This window comes from Amblyomma mixtum, chromosome 2 (assembly GCF_055824585.1).
Source record: "Amblyomma mixtum isolate Tamu chromosome 2, ASM5582458v1, whole genome shotgun sequence".
Classification (NCBI taxonomy): domain Eukaryota; kingdom Metazoa; phylum Arthropoda; class Arachnida; order Ixodida; family Ixodidae; genus Amblyomma; species Amblyomma mixtum.
In genome coordinates, this window is record NC_143013.1 from 286,537,722 (window position 1) to 286,551,336 (window position 13,615).

Below are 13,615 nucleotides of genomic sequence, written 5' to 3' on the forward strand. Positions count from 1 at the left end.
CTACCGTCAAAACCGTTCCCCACTGGTTTTCTACGGCAGTCTAAACTGTTCGATGCGATCGATGGGAACGATGCGATCGATGGAAACTGTGAAAGAAAGGTTTCGCTACATATCAAAATAATCGGTCACTACCTTCGATATTTCTACAACAGTGTCTTACAATTATCCAATTTTCTAAACTTTTGCCCGACAAAGCTGGTCATGCTTCAACGTGTAGTATTCGATCACGAGTATTCCCACGCCGCCGTCTGACAGTCGTAAGCTGCACGTGTCAGCCGACACCGCAGTTCGTCGACTTCGAAATTCCGTTCAACAGTCGCGCATAGAGGCAACTGACAGGTATCATAACCACATCACCAATATTCAAAGAAAAAAAAAAAGAAAAAGAAAGCCTTATTTTCGAGCTCACGAATTACTGCGAAAGCAAGTCAGTTCTCAGATGCAGATATAATTAAGCACAACACAACTACAAGATACACAGCTCCCAACATAAAAAACGCGGTACACGTGTCAGGAGAGCTAACATTACAGAGCTAGTATGTTCACTGTATATGCAAATACAAAACATTACACAACAGGGAAACATAACCATAGCAATCAGTAAGCACATGGAGCGTTGCCGTAAGCGAGGACAGAGGCACATAAAAAGAAGCAAGTACGTGCGGACGCAAGAATGACGTAAATTCAGACACGTGATGTGAACCTTTAAAATGATTGTCAGGCCGCCACCGCGGTCATTTCGCGCATCGAGGCAACCGACAGGTATCATAAACACCTCACGAATATTCAAAGAAAAAAAGAAAAAAAGGCCTTATTTTCGTGCTCAGGAATTACTGCGAAAGTAAGTCAGTTCTCAGATGCAGATATAATTAGCATTATTCGCAGACGTCGGCTCCGATTTCACTTTTCAACAGATAACGCGTTATCTATTGAAACGAAACGAAAAGCTCTAGCAGAAAATGTCATAGAGGACATTCCACTCCACAACGCAAGCAAACATGCGTACATGAAAATGGGAGAACAAGGACAGTCTGTTTACAGTACCGCAAGAGAACTTAGTTGGTCTAGCTGTTTTCGGTTCATTCTCGTTTTTTAAGGCGCGAAAACAATACAAAACACAAGGGTAGACGACACGAAGGTATAGGCAGGCGCTTCGTCCTAATGTCTGCCTTCGTGTTTTGTCCCGTTTTCGCGCCTTAGAAATCGAGAAAGTTAACAAAGTACACCACCCAGGACTTAAAAGCGCGATAAGCACGCGACTTCGAAGAGGGCCCCGGACGAAACGCCTAAACAAAGACAGAAACAGGCAAAAGCAAGAGGAGCCCGACAGAAGCGGTCACCGAGCGAAGTCGACCAAAGAAAAGCACAGCGCCGCAGCGAGCGACGCAACGCGCAGGCGCGGAAACTCATCTCCCGGCCGAACTACCAAACCCGGCCACGCAGAAACCAAACGAAAAAGCCCCCCGCTGAGCGATGGAGGAGCAAGAGAAGGTAGAGGAAAACCCGAGCAGAACAACGACGACGCACAAGCGCCCCAACAGCAGGAGGACAAAAGCAGCAAAAGCAAGAGGAGCAACGGCGGTCTAGCGGAGGAGGGCCACTGGGCAGTCAGTGCGCGCCGCCGGTCGCCGCGTCGGACGATGCCCGCGCGCCGAGGAGGGCACCCGACCGACGCCTCGTTGTCGCGCTAACGGACGAGGCAGCAGCCCAGGCCCGCGGGGAAAGCGCCCGCCTTCTCGCTTACTTCCAACTCGCCCGGAGTGTAAGGCTGCGCGGGAGCAACCGCTGGCTGACGCCACAACACGACTCGGCAACTCGTAGAAAGAAGATCGTCTCTCGGTACTGTGGACTACCAACTGCGTTTCATGAACCAGCTCAAACCTGGTAACCGCAGATTGAAGGGTCCGACAGAAGGAATAGTCCTTAAAAAAAGCGTGCGGGCGGGGGGGGGGGGGGGCAATGGAAAGAAAGGTGATAAAACTGTTACAGCGCTACGCACTGCCGTTTTAGGCAGCAAAACAAAACACTAAGAGAGAGAGAGAGAGAGACAGCGCCGCAAGAGACTAGACACAAGCGGACACACACCACTAAACACCAGGAACGCCTGTTCGGAGCACCACGTCATTTATAGCCTATACAACGAGTCGTGTCCTTAGCTTTAGTACAGATTCTGTGTTTCGTTCCCTCGGGGGAAGATGTGGAGATTCCAGGCGGATACGCGCACAAGTAAAATCACTTCGCGCCTCTGAAGGCGGGAACAGCAACCGGAGGAGCACATGTGTAAGAACGACCCAATGGCGAACCGGCACGTGTCAGCGTTCCTTTCCGAAGGTCGATTCGGTTTGTGCGCCACGGCAGCTGTTGGGCTGGCCAAACAATGAGTCGGCCACAGACAGCGATGCGTCGTGAAGAGGTTCACGGCAGTTGAAAAAAAAAAATAGGGGCGATCAATTGGTTTGATGCCGAGGAAATCCGAGAGCATGCTCCAATTCTAATTCTCCAATTCTATCGCAATTCTGTGGTCACTGCGTTGCACTAAGCAATGCATTCCAATTCTGAATATATTCCAATTCCGACTAGGCAGACACGCAAAGTGTGTCACAGCCACCGACAGGCCGCTTCTGCAGTGACCAGCAGCACCTTTATTATCCGGGCGAACGGTGAGCAAATCAACTCGCCTTCAGCGCCCCAGCAGTACTGCTGTCGGCACGTGGACGAGGTTATGCGACCCTGTATACTCTCTACGCTAGTCCGTTACGTGAGACGTCAGGCGTGTCCGGCCACGCACCGAGATACGGGGACCGCTGTCACTCCTTATACGCTTATCTTCGGGCTTCGGGTTTGGGCAAATAAACATCGCGACAGCCGCGCGACGTCCTGACAGCGGTTATCACGCCTACGGGGATAGGAGTAACAATGCAACTCTGAGCTCACGCACACGCCTACGAGCGGCAACGGTACGCAAACAGGTTGTACTCTAAACAACGCTTTCATACCCCGGAAGATCTTTCTCTTCGTTGCCTAAACTCAGTTAGGTGGCGAACGGACCTCATTCACGGCGCATGTACAGTTCCGCGCTCTCAGTCGATCAATATGTGCCAGTGATACAAAGTAGCTCTCACGAGATGCGAGTCGATTAAACGCCTCCGAGCGAAAGGAGGCGACCGACCTCGGACTGCGTGACCAAACAAGGCGATCTATCTCCAAACCGATGGAACAGAAGAAGGAACGTGACTTCGTTGCTGGAGCTAGTAACGGTTAAGTGAGGCGGCACTGAACTTGTGTTGGGCAGCGCGCTAACGGCCATCACGTTCAATAGGGTTATAGCATAGTGGAGACCTATAGCTGATTACCGTACACCTGGCCCGGCCCAAGCCATTGCGTGTGCAGAAGAGGCGTCCGGTAATCGGGTACACGTCTCCGCTAGTACGTCTACGCTATGCTAGAACTCTCCAATAACGACGATGGTTGTACGCGCTCCGCGTAACCGCTGTAAGTACAGCGCTGAAGCAGCGCTCTGCGCAGAGCGAAGGTGCGGTGCTAGCTGAGCAAACGTTCCTGAAAAATCCCAGCCCCTACAGTCGGGCGCCGCTTTCTCCGCTACGAGGCGTGCAGCTCAGGTTATCCCAACTAGAGTCCGCGCGTCGTCAAGACTTACCACGAGGTGGGAAAATCCCCGCAAGCCTGTCCTTCAACGCCGAAAGATTGCCAGGTCGGGGAACAATAGTTGACGCGAAGGACACGCCGACCACAAGTGACACCCGAGGTGGGTTTGTTGTTTAAGTTCCTGACGCTGCATCTTCAACGGATACCGAGCACAACGAAAGCAGTTTAGGCCTTGCAGGGCCCGCTGATAGCGTCCCGTGTTTTTTTTTTTTTTTTCTTGTTTCTTTCGCAGCAGAGATAAACGGCACTCGTCGCGTGACAAATCTGCGGCAGCGGCGACACACTGCAATGCACGCGGTATGCTCTACCGAAGTGAAACCGGCTTTGCTCCGCGGCAAGCTCGTGAAAATAAAACAGTTATGACGCAGGTCCTGAAGTCAGCGTTGCGCCAGGGGAGTGCAAGACGAAAAGTCGGCGGTGTTTTCCGTAGAGACGTGCCCGTGACTACGTGTCTGCCTGTAATAATCACGCCCACCTCAAGCGCCAACTGATGGGGCAAAGGCTGCGCAGTGGCCACCCCTTCCCCCTTCTTCCGTTTAGGATAACTGCCGCCGCAGATACCAGCGCTAATTAGTTGTCTCACGTCTCACAAATTATTATTCCGCTTTGTTTTCTTGGTGTAGAGACAAGATATTCTCTTCCACGAGCAACTGCAGCAGTCGCCTCTCAGCTTCGGTATCTAAGCCCACACAAGCGCTAAACGGATGGCCTGCTTCTCACAGTGAACTGCGACAATGGAGCGGGGAGTCATCCACTATCGGAATCCTCTATTATCTGTTAAAAAAGCCTAGTGTTGAAACAAAGCGCGATAATTAAACCGTACATTGCACGCCGTACGTTGTACTTTCCGCAAGCGCCGCACAGCACGCGGAGAGTTCAGTAACCTCGCCTTTACCCACCGCCGCGCCGCAATGAAACGCGTCGTTAGCCGACCAGTGAGAGATAGTTACCGCGTCACATTTCCTCGTGCAGACCTGCATACAAGAAGGCCGTGTATGGACGAGCTTATATACCCCACTTTTTCCCCTCGCATCGGCCGCTCCGTTTCGCACGTGCGAACCACCAACAAACTGCGACGACGTCGCGCATCGGAGAGATAAAAAGAGGGGAGGGAAATCGTCTAACGCTTGGAATACGTTTCCCACACGCAAGCCGCCAGCAGTTGTCGTCGCGAGAAACAATTCTTTCAAATGCGCACGCCAAGAAAAAAAAAAAAGATATCGCCAGCGTAGGTAGAGTGAGAGCGAGAGCGACTATCTGCGATCCATCAAGGAAAATGCGGTACGTGAAACCGCTCGCCGGAGAAAACGCCAGACTCTCTTCTTTACAATCTCTTCTTTTTTTTTTTCTCTTGCCTTCCTTCATTCTCCGCTCTCCTTTCTCCTCCTCCACCAGCTCCAAAGCGCGCGCACGCGGCGAAGACCCCGCCGCAACCAAAGCTGGAAGTAAAAAAACCGGTTCCAAAACGGCAGAGGCGGCCGCGATGGGACGAAGCCGAGAGCTCCCTTCGGCAAACCATTCGCGCGCGCATACACACACACACACACACACACACACACACACACACACACACACACACACACACACGTGAGGAGCGCCGCACCGCATGCCCGGCGTAACAGCGTCCGGCGTGTCACCATTCCCACGACGGACGCAACGCACGCTGCCAACGTTAGTACGCACGGTGCTTCCAGCGCTTAAGCAAAGGAACCACACACTCTGCAGTCGACCCAGGCGCCGCTGTCGGAGGCACAAAAACAAGGAAAAGAAAGTACTGAGAGGTTCTCGGGAGGCGCGCGAACCGGGAAAAAAGACGACGTGGTGGGACGCTGCCGTTGTTTACCTACGAGAGCGGCACCCATGGTAGGCCGCACGTCGTCGACGACGCCATTCGCAGTAAGGAAGAAGCAGAGGAACCGGAAGAAGAGTCTCGCTGCCGCTTCCCTTCTCGCGAACACAACCGGGCGATCTATGTGAACCGTACGGGTGCAGCGGTAACAGCGTGCAGAGGGAGTGGTGTTTTACTTGGGGAAACAGGAAAGCAGGAAGGGCATCCCCGCGACTGCCACCACTACTTCCTCGCTCAAGTCCGACACCGGGGAGCGGCTGATGAGGGAAATGCGACACTTGGCGAGAGGTAGGGAGGAGGACAATAACACGCGAAGAAAGCGAGAAAAGTATCAAGGACGCAGAAACACTTCTCGACATGTTAACATAACAAAGGGCAAACACCCTTTGTCCATTTGAGCGACACTGGCGTTCTATGGTTCCGAGGATCCCTCAACGCATTCCGCCTTTCCTGGCGTGCGACTAACATTAGCACAGTCGAGAGGACAGGGCCATACGCTATATTCAAGTCTGACGACGACAAACTTCACGTACTTTGTTCGATCGAAAGGGCATCGGCCAGTGGTATCTCGCGTGCGTAACATCATTTCGGACGGATTTCTTTACCAAAGCTCGCGGTTGGCCTATTAGCGTCGCTGCTGACACGGCAGGCCCATTAGGGAGGAGTTCCTGCGCTCGAAGAAGAAGCTCCGTTTACCACAGATCGTTTGCGGCGTTGAAAAACGCTGGCCCTAGTTTGACGCCATCAACCAGGGCAAGGCCACCCAACAGCAAGCAGATCCGCGCAAACTCAAGTAAGGTCACCTACCTACACCGGAGAACGAGCTGCACAGTCAACCTCGCATCGCTAAGCCATTTGCGTTACTGCGGTACATTATAACGAATGGATCGTAATCACTACAGTCGTAAAACAGCAATCACGCATATGCGATCGTCAGTGCTCACGAACCTTTAGCGACATAGAACGGGATAGACACAAAACTACCCACCGCGGCGCGGTGATAAACGCAATCAGAGAGCATTCGCTGTTAAAGCCAACCTCACGCAACCGGCTACAAGAGCCTCCGGCTAAAATGAGAGGAGGAATGGCGAGAGAACATACGGTCACTTCGGCGCTCGCCCGCTCCGCCACTCGGGCGTGTTCACAAGCCGCTAAAGAAAAAAACGCAGCTAGCTCGAAGCAAAAAGCGATGGGGAGAGGAGAAAGAGAGAGAGCTAGCGCGCAACTCCGACAGGGGACAACTGGCGGCCGAGCAGAAAAGAGCTCACAAGAAGACGACAACGCTAGCGTCGTAAGACGAAAACCAGAAAGAAAAAAGAAATGACCGAAAGCGAGCGGATGAGCTCCACATCATAACGGCCAAATGAAATAAGAGACCAGCTGGAAGAGAAAAAAAATCAGAAGCGCTTACAAAACTGAAATCCTGTGCCCTCAGAGTTCGTCTGCCGTATACGCATGCTCGTGTGCGCGCGCGCACGCGCACACGTACACACACACACACACACACACACACACACACACACACACACACACACACACACACACACACACACACACACACACACACACACACACACACACACACACTGCAATTTCATCCTAAGTACACAAAAGAAAAAAAATCCCCGAGTTGCGTTTCCTCCTCTTCCACACACCCTTTGTGTCGCGAGAATTTCTTTCTGCGCGCGGGGTTCGTCGCTGGTAACGACCTCTCCCTTTTCGCCGCCCGGGTTCGTAATGACCGCAGGGCCGCGTCGTGCGAATATTACGCCACACAATCAGGCAGCGAGAGAGAAAAGGGCACGACTGCACGAGCACGGGCGGAAAGCGCGAAGGATAGCTCTCGGCTCGAAACAACGAGAGGAAAAAGAGGGAGACGAGCGAGCAAGCCAAACGCGCGGATGATGCGAAATGAAAAGGCCACCGCCGCGTACGCCGCCCGGCTGCGAAGAGCGAACCGCGAGAACCATTTTCCTTCCGAACACGCAGCCTCCACCGACGCCGCCAAACTGCGCCGTCCGCCGTCGTTGTACGCTTTTTTTTTTCTTGTTTCCCACGAGGATAATGGAAAACCGTTCACGCGCGCACGAACGGCGCTGTTATGTGAGAGAGCCTCGCAACAAACGCTGGGGAGCTGTTTGAAAAATTTACGGCCGAAGACGAGTGCGACGCCGTTTCGCATCGCCCTCGGCGATATTTGGAATATTCGCCGACAGAGACGGGTGTTATGAGGCCGTCGATCGGTTTCCTTCAGAAACCCCTACGGGACATTGGCCCTTGCTCGTGTGTTCATGCGCGCACGTGTAAGCTGTGAGCCTCCGAAGTAAACTAAGAGAACAAAGGGTAGCCGACAATCTTGACCCCGTTACTCCAGCAACACACCAGTGGAGTTCGGTGCAACGACAGCAAGAAAAAAAGAAACGCGATCCCACCTGGTTGTAGCCCAGTGGCCGAACACGCACCACAAATCCGCGGCCTTTCTGACAAACAACTGAATCGTCGCCATATCATTCCGTACTGCGAGAGTGAGGAACAAATGGGCAAATTGGTTTTTGAGGAAACGAAATGGCGCAGTATCTGTCTCACATATCTCGGCGGACACCTGAACCGCACCGCAAGGGAAGGGAGGAAGGCTGGAGTGAAAGAAGAAAGAGAGAAAGAGGTGCCGTAGTGGAGGTCTCCGGAATAATTTCGACCACCTGGGGATCTTTAACGTGCACTGACATCGCACAGCACACGGAACATTTATTACTGTAGATGGCGATGGGGGAGGGGGGGGGGGGGGTACATGTTACAGGACTGTGAATGGGCCCTCAGTTCAGGGCCCCAGCAGAAAACCTCGGCGTGCAAACTAGGCCTTATTCATCCAAGCGCGAACCTCAACCAGCGAGCAGACAAGCAGGCAGCCAAGTTTTTCTGCTCCCGGGAACCGAGATTGTCAGAAAGAGGAAGGAGAAAGAAGAGGTTTCAGCCTTTCAGCAGAGCGACGTCGAGAAGGGGGAGAGGAGAATACCCCGTAAAACGAAAAATAAAAGAAAGAGATGGGCCAGTAAAGAAAACAAAAACACGCGCGCAGAAGCACCGGGAGCAGCGTCGGCAGAGGTGGGGAAGGAGAGGGAAGGGGGAGGGGGGGGGAGAACCCTATCGAACGCGGAAGGAGAGAGAGGAACCTTGCAAGCCCACGCGGGGGAAAGGAGGGGTGTTGTGCGGCGGCGAGCACCGCAGCGTCTGGGCGTGGCAGCAGCAGCACCGCCGCGCCGCTCGGCCGACCCCGCCGCCGCAGTGCCGTTGCTTGCCGCTCAGCGAGAGGACCCACGGGAACCGAGAAGACCCCGCGGAATGGCCGCCTTGCTAGTCGGCCTCCTTCGGCAAGGGACCAGCGCTGCTGCGGCGACCGTATTCGGAGCGGCCCCACAGCTGACCGGGCCGACCAACGAGAAGCGTGAGGGGGAGACGCGGTCGTCGTCTACGCTGTCGCGGGGGCGACTGGAAAAGCAACTCCCGATACGGCCGCCCCCGCCTCTTCCAACCTGTCACGCTCAATTTCTGTTAGCGAGCGATGCATGGACGTGAATCGGATCATCCGTCCGAAAGCCGGGTGGCAGACCGCGCGCTCTCCTCCACGCGTCAATTCGGTCAATGAGAGCAACGTAGAGCAGTAGGCAATCGCGAGCTTTTATCCCGAGTATGGACACGCCGATCACACCGAGGAGCGGCCGACCTTAGTGCTCAAGGTACACCGAACGGCTCCGGCTCTATCTTATGTAGAGACTCGCTTTTAGCGAGCAAAGCGCTTTCCTGAAAGCAAATTCAGGCGGCGATCACAGAGACGGTTTTATTTTCATGTCATTTTAATTCCCTAAAGGTCAAAAGGACGATTATATAGGGGGAGCATGAACATAGCGCATCTGCAAGCTACAATTACCAGCTACTTAAAAACAAATAAAGGCAGCACAACATTCAGTATTGTTAGCAATGAAAAATTGTAAGCGCGGTGCTCACAAGTAACATAAACATGGTTACGAATGGGGCAGGGTAGCAACAAAACATACAAACAAAAGCTCTTTCGTGATCTCGCCGTTCAAGACAGGACTATAGTGTAGGAATTTTCTTTTTTTTTTTTGAGAGATGGCGCTTTTAGGGTAGGAAAATAATTTAGAAGAGGGATAATAGTTGACCTTCACGCTTCGTCGCATTCATATGCCCGCAATAATCAAGTGAAACTGGCTCCTAAAATTGACCATAGTTAATGAAAGCTCCCTGTAGTCAAGCTATACATTAGAGGTACCGAGAGATAGGGGGGGGGGGGTTGGCATCCCTACTATAGAGTACTATACTATAGACTACTATAGAGCAGTAACGTGCAAATGAATTGATTAAGCCAGCACGCTGTTAACGCCAAGTTTCAAGGTCATGTCTTCGCCTCTCTCTTTTGAAAGGAGCACAAAAACGACGCATTCGAGTATATCTCAAATTGCCCAATGCGCAACGCATGACCGAAGAAAAAGAAACCACGCGACAGGTTGCAGCCCCAACAATCGGGAGCTGACGCAACTGAACCGCTCGCCGCCAAAAATGAAAGCAGTGGCAAATGTTTTGCCTAATACAGCAACAATAAGCGTGCGATCGACGTCACCTTCCAAGTATATTCCCGATACCGTTCAGAAAAGCAACGCAAGATTCGACCGGTGCGGTGCGCCTTTCATGAATGGCGGAAAATTTCTTCGGAGTTCTCGGCGGAACTTTTGCCAGACTTTATAGGCGTAAGGCCAGAATTTGCTTTCTGCGAAGACCGCGATGTACGTTCCCCTACAGAGATGACGAAACATGTGTGAATGCAACGACAGGAAAAAGAAAGAGGCCGACGCCACTCGACAGTCTAGTAACTATAGATGGGAACAGACTGCATGCGCTGGATTTGGCACTCGCGGCGGCGTCAAATAATCGACGGAATATAATAACAAACTGAACGGAAAACAATCAGTGCAGACGCGGTTCGCAGAACTACTCCCAGCGGGGATCACACGATACCTCTTGCATCAGACAGCGCACGAGTATCCGTTACCTCGGCGTGACACCGCGACGAGCAACTTTCGACATCGCAGTACGCTCCTCTTGTTTTGTTTTTTGTTTATCTGATGCGATGGCACGTCAACGCTTGACAGGGAGCTCGCGATCCGAGCGCAATATCATCTCAAGACAAACACGCAGTTTCGCCATTTCTCCCTGCAATCGCTTCGGTCTCATTCTGCTCCAGCCTTTCTGCTCCAGCCTTCTTTGAAGAGAAGCGCCTTTAGCGGTTAGCAACTGAAAAGCGAACAGTTCATTAGCACGCAGTTAACGCTTAATCTCCCTAAATGAGTGCAAATTATGCTCTCTTTTTTTCTTGCTTTCGTGTTTATGATCCCGCCAGCGCTCTTTCGTGTTGAAGGAACAAGAAACAGATTTGGTTCTTGAATGGAAACAAATTACTGGCACCTCCGATATGAAATGGATATGTTACTCGCATTCAACTAATCATTACACTGTAACTGTCAGCGAAATGATCACGTTTTCTTTTGTTCCTTGCAGTTTTTTGGGGGGAGGAGTAATGCCCGTTTGCAGGAATTTGTTTCTTTTTTTTTTTACAACTTCACCGCACAGTATAGAATAGAATTCGTATTTGTGCTCAAGCTGACCTTTCATACTGGAGATGCCTGTAACTCCCTGTTACCGCCGAAGCAGTGCTAGTCCCTCGATACGGCCCCAAACGAGTGATGGAAAGGCTGTTTACGTTTCCTGACAGCGGGAATTTCTCCGGCGGCAATGGAAGCGCGTAACAGAAGCGATGAAATTCGCACTGACTGATTTACTGTGACGGATTTAATGAAGGTCACTACCCTGTCAGTCCAAAACTACTTCTAAAAAAAAACGGACAAAAATACCTCCCTCCCCCCTTTTTTTTTCCTGGGGAAGGAAATCCAAAGTCGAGGTCATGAGGCACTGGGTATACAAAAGCGGCAAGTTTTTTTTTTTTTTTTTTTTTTGGCACAATGTGGTTTTCCCCGAAGCATAAAGCGCGCGCGGCGACAGTGACGGGCAGCCGATTTTCCCTTTTGCTGCACCTGTCTTCGTGGCTACCATGACTGATCGCGTGTCAGCATTCGGATGGCCACCCCACCTGTTCGTCAGAAGCCCGAGACACGCGAGCAAAGGGGCATGAGCACCATAGTTGAATAGCCCACTCCAGCAAGGTAGAGCTGGGTACCTCTTCCTTTCCTAATTCCGTAAAGGACTGCGAGGCCCTTCTTCCTTGAACTAAGGGCAACGCTCTGGAGAGGGTGTGGGTCAGATAAGTGCGCGTGTTGTGTGGGCAGCCCCTCTCAGGTTTGTGTATGTTTTGAGTTTGTTTCACTACTGGCGGTGCACGTGACACTCCGGTTTTGAAAGTTGTCTGCTATTGGTCACTCACCGTCCGTGAACAAATCAGCACCAACACATAGCGTAGAGGTGTATTGCGCGTATATTTCTGCACTGAATTGGTGCGTATAGGATAGTGACATGACACTCATATGGTTGCATTACAGTTGTAAACTTTATAACCTATCTTTGGTTGGCTTGTGTATCTTCCTGCAGATAACATTCGCACAACTTCCACTTCTTTCCTTGATTATTGATTGTCGTCCCCCCCTCACGTTACTCAATCCCTAATTATTCCTGCCAGTCACCGTTCAGGTACCCTCCTGAGGTATTTACTCCTAGGACCACTGCAAAAATCGTCTCAGAGACACTAGTTCTTGCCTGCGAGCGGCACTTCCCTTTTTCATTCATTATCAATTAGACCCACAACCACCTTTCCTCTCGCTGCCCCAAGCCTTCTCCCGAAAGGCGACCCCTTCCTTGGAAGCTATGTATGTACGGGCCGATGGAGTCCGCGCGCCCCTAATGGACCCTGACCGACCGCGGCAGGGAGAGGCCGCTGGCACACAATAGCGCGCTGAGTACACGCACGAAACGCGAGCGCGCAACAATGACCTCCAAAGGCGCCGCCTCAAACGCGAAGTAACCGTCATCGATAGCCGGCATCATCTCGGCGCCCGTTTTGCAAGCGATGCGCGCGACATTGATCTCGCTTGCGCAACCCTTTTCTCATTGCTGATGCCGAAGGACGTCGAAACAGTGCGCGATTACGCATCAAACGACGGGCCGACGACAGTGAAGGGGGTAAGAATATACGCGCTGACAGAGCGCGCCCCGGGCGATTTCCCAACAATAGACACTTGTCTGCATGACGAAACGTACCGCTGTAGGACTGCGAAGGTCCTAAGCAACGCTCAAGTATCACAGTGTATCATTCTGTTTAGCGTCTGGATCACACTTAAGGCCCATTCGCGCTTGCGATTCGCGAAGGGCGTGCGACCGGCTGTCGCTTGCGACTGGCGAGCGGCTCGATTGTACCGATGCAAAGACCTGCAGGTTCAGAAAGAGAGCTCCCGATCTTCACTATTATCGGCAGCCGGATGTGCAACAGGCTTCCGTTCAATGTCGCGGTGCTCCTCACTGGCTAGCGGTCTGCAGCTCCCAGTCGCAAAGATGGAAAATCGAGCATCCGTCTCGCTTTTGGACCAAATCGCTTGCCTTACAAGGCGCTGAACATCTGGTAGAGGCACTCCGTAATCTATTCCCATCGCTGCCCATATTAACGGGACAAAAAACACATGGGTCCTAGCGGGCTCGATGCATTTTGCACCCGCTCCATTGTACGAACAGCGAGTTTCCATTTTAACGAGTCGTAAATACATTGAAAAAGTATGGCTCCCAGAGAATCGTCGGCAATTCGAGTCGTTCGTTATAACGGAGGTCATATGAACGAGGCACGACTGCGCAGCTCCTACCGTGGGCTTCGGCACAAAGCTTGTTTGAAATCAGCCCGATCGACAGGGCAGGAAGGAAACCCGCGACTCTTACGGCCCCGCCCTCTCTCCGACACAACCGCTGCCCGCCTCGGAAGGGTCTGCGGCCGACACTGACGAAAGAAACAAACAAAGCAGGGACCACGCGTGGCGGCAACAACGTCGAAGTAGGAACGGGGGCAATGTCTCTCCAACCCCGTGCGGGACC

At 52.3% G+C, this 13,615-nt stretch overlaps 1 protein-coding gene across 5 annotated transcripts in view; it reads right to left on the reverse strand.

Moving 5' to 3' along the window:
- The window catches only part of LOC149364353 (uncharacterized), a 387,789-nt gene that overhangs the window by 340,411 nt on the left and 33,763 nt on the right, over positions 1 to 13,615 (reverse strand). The gene's annotated exons all lie outside the window — the stretch shown is intronic.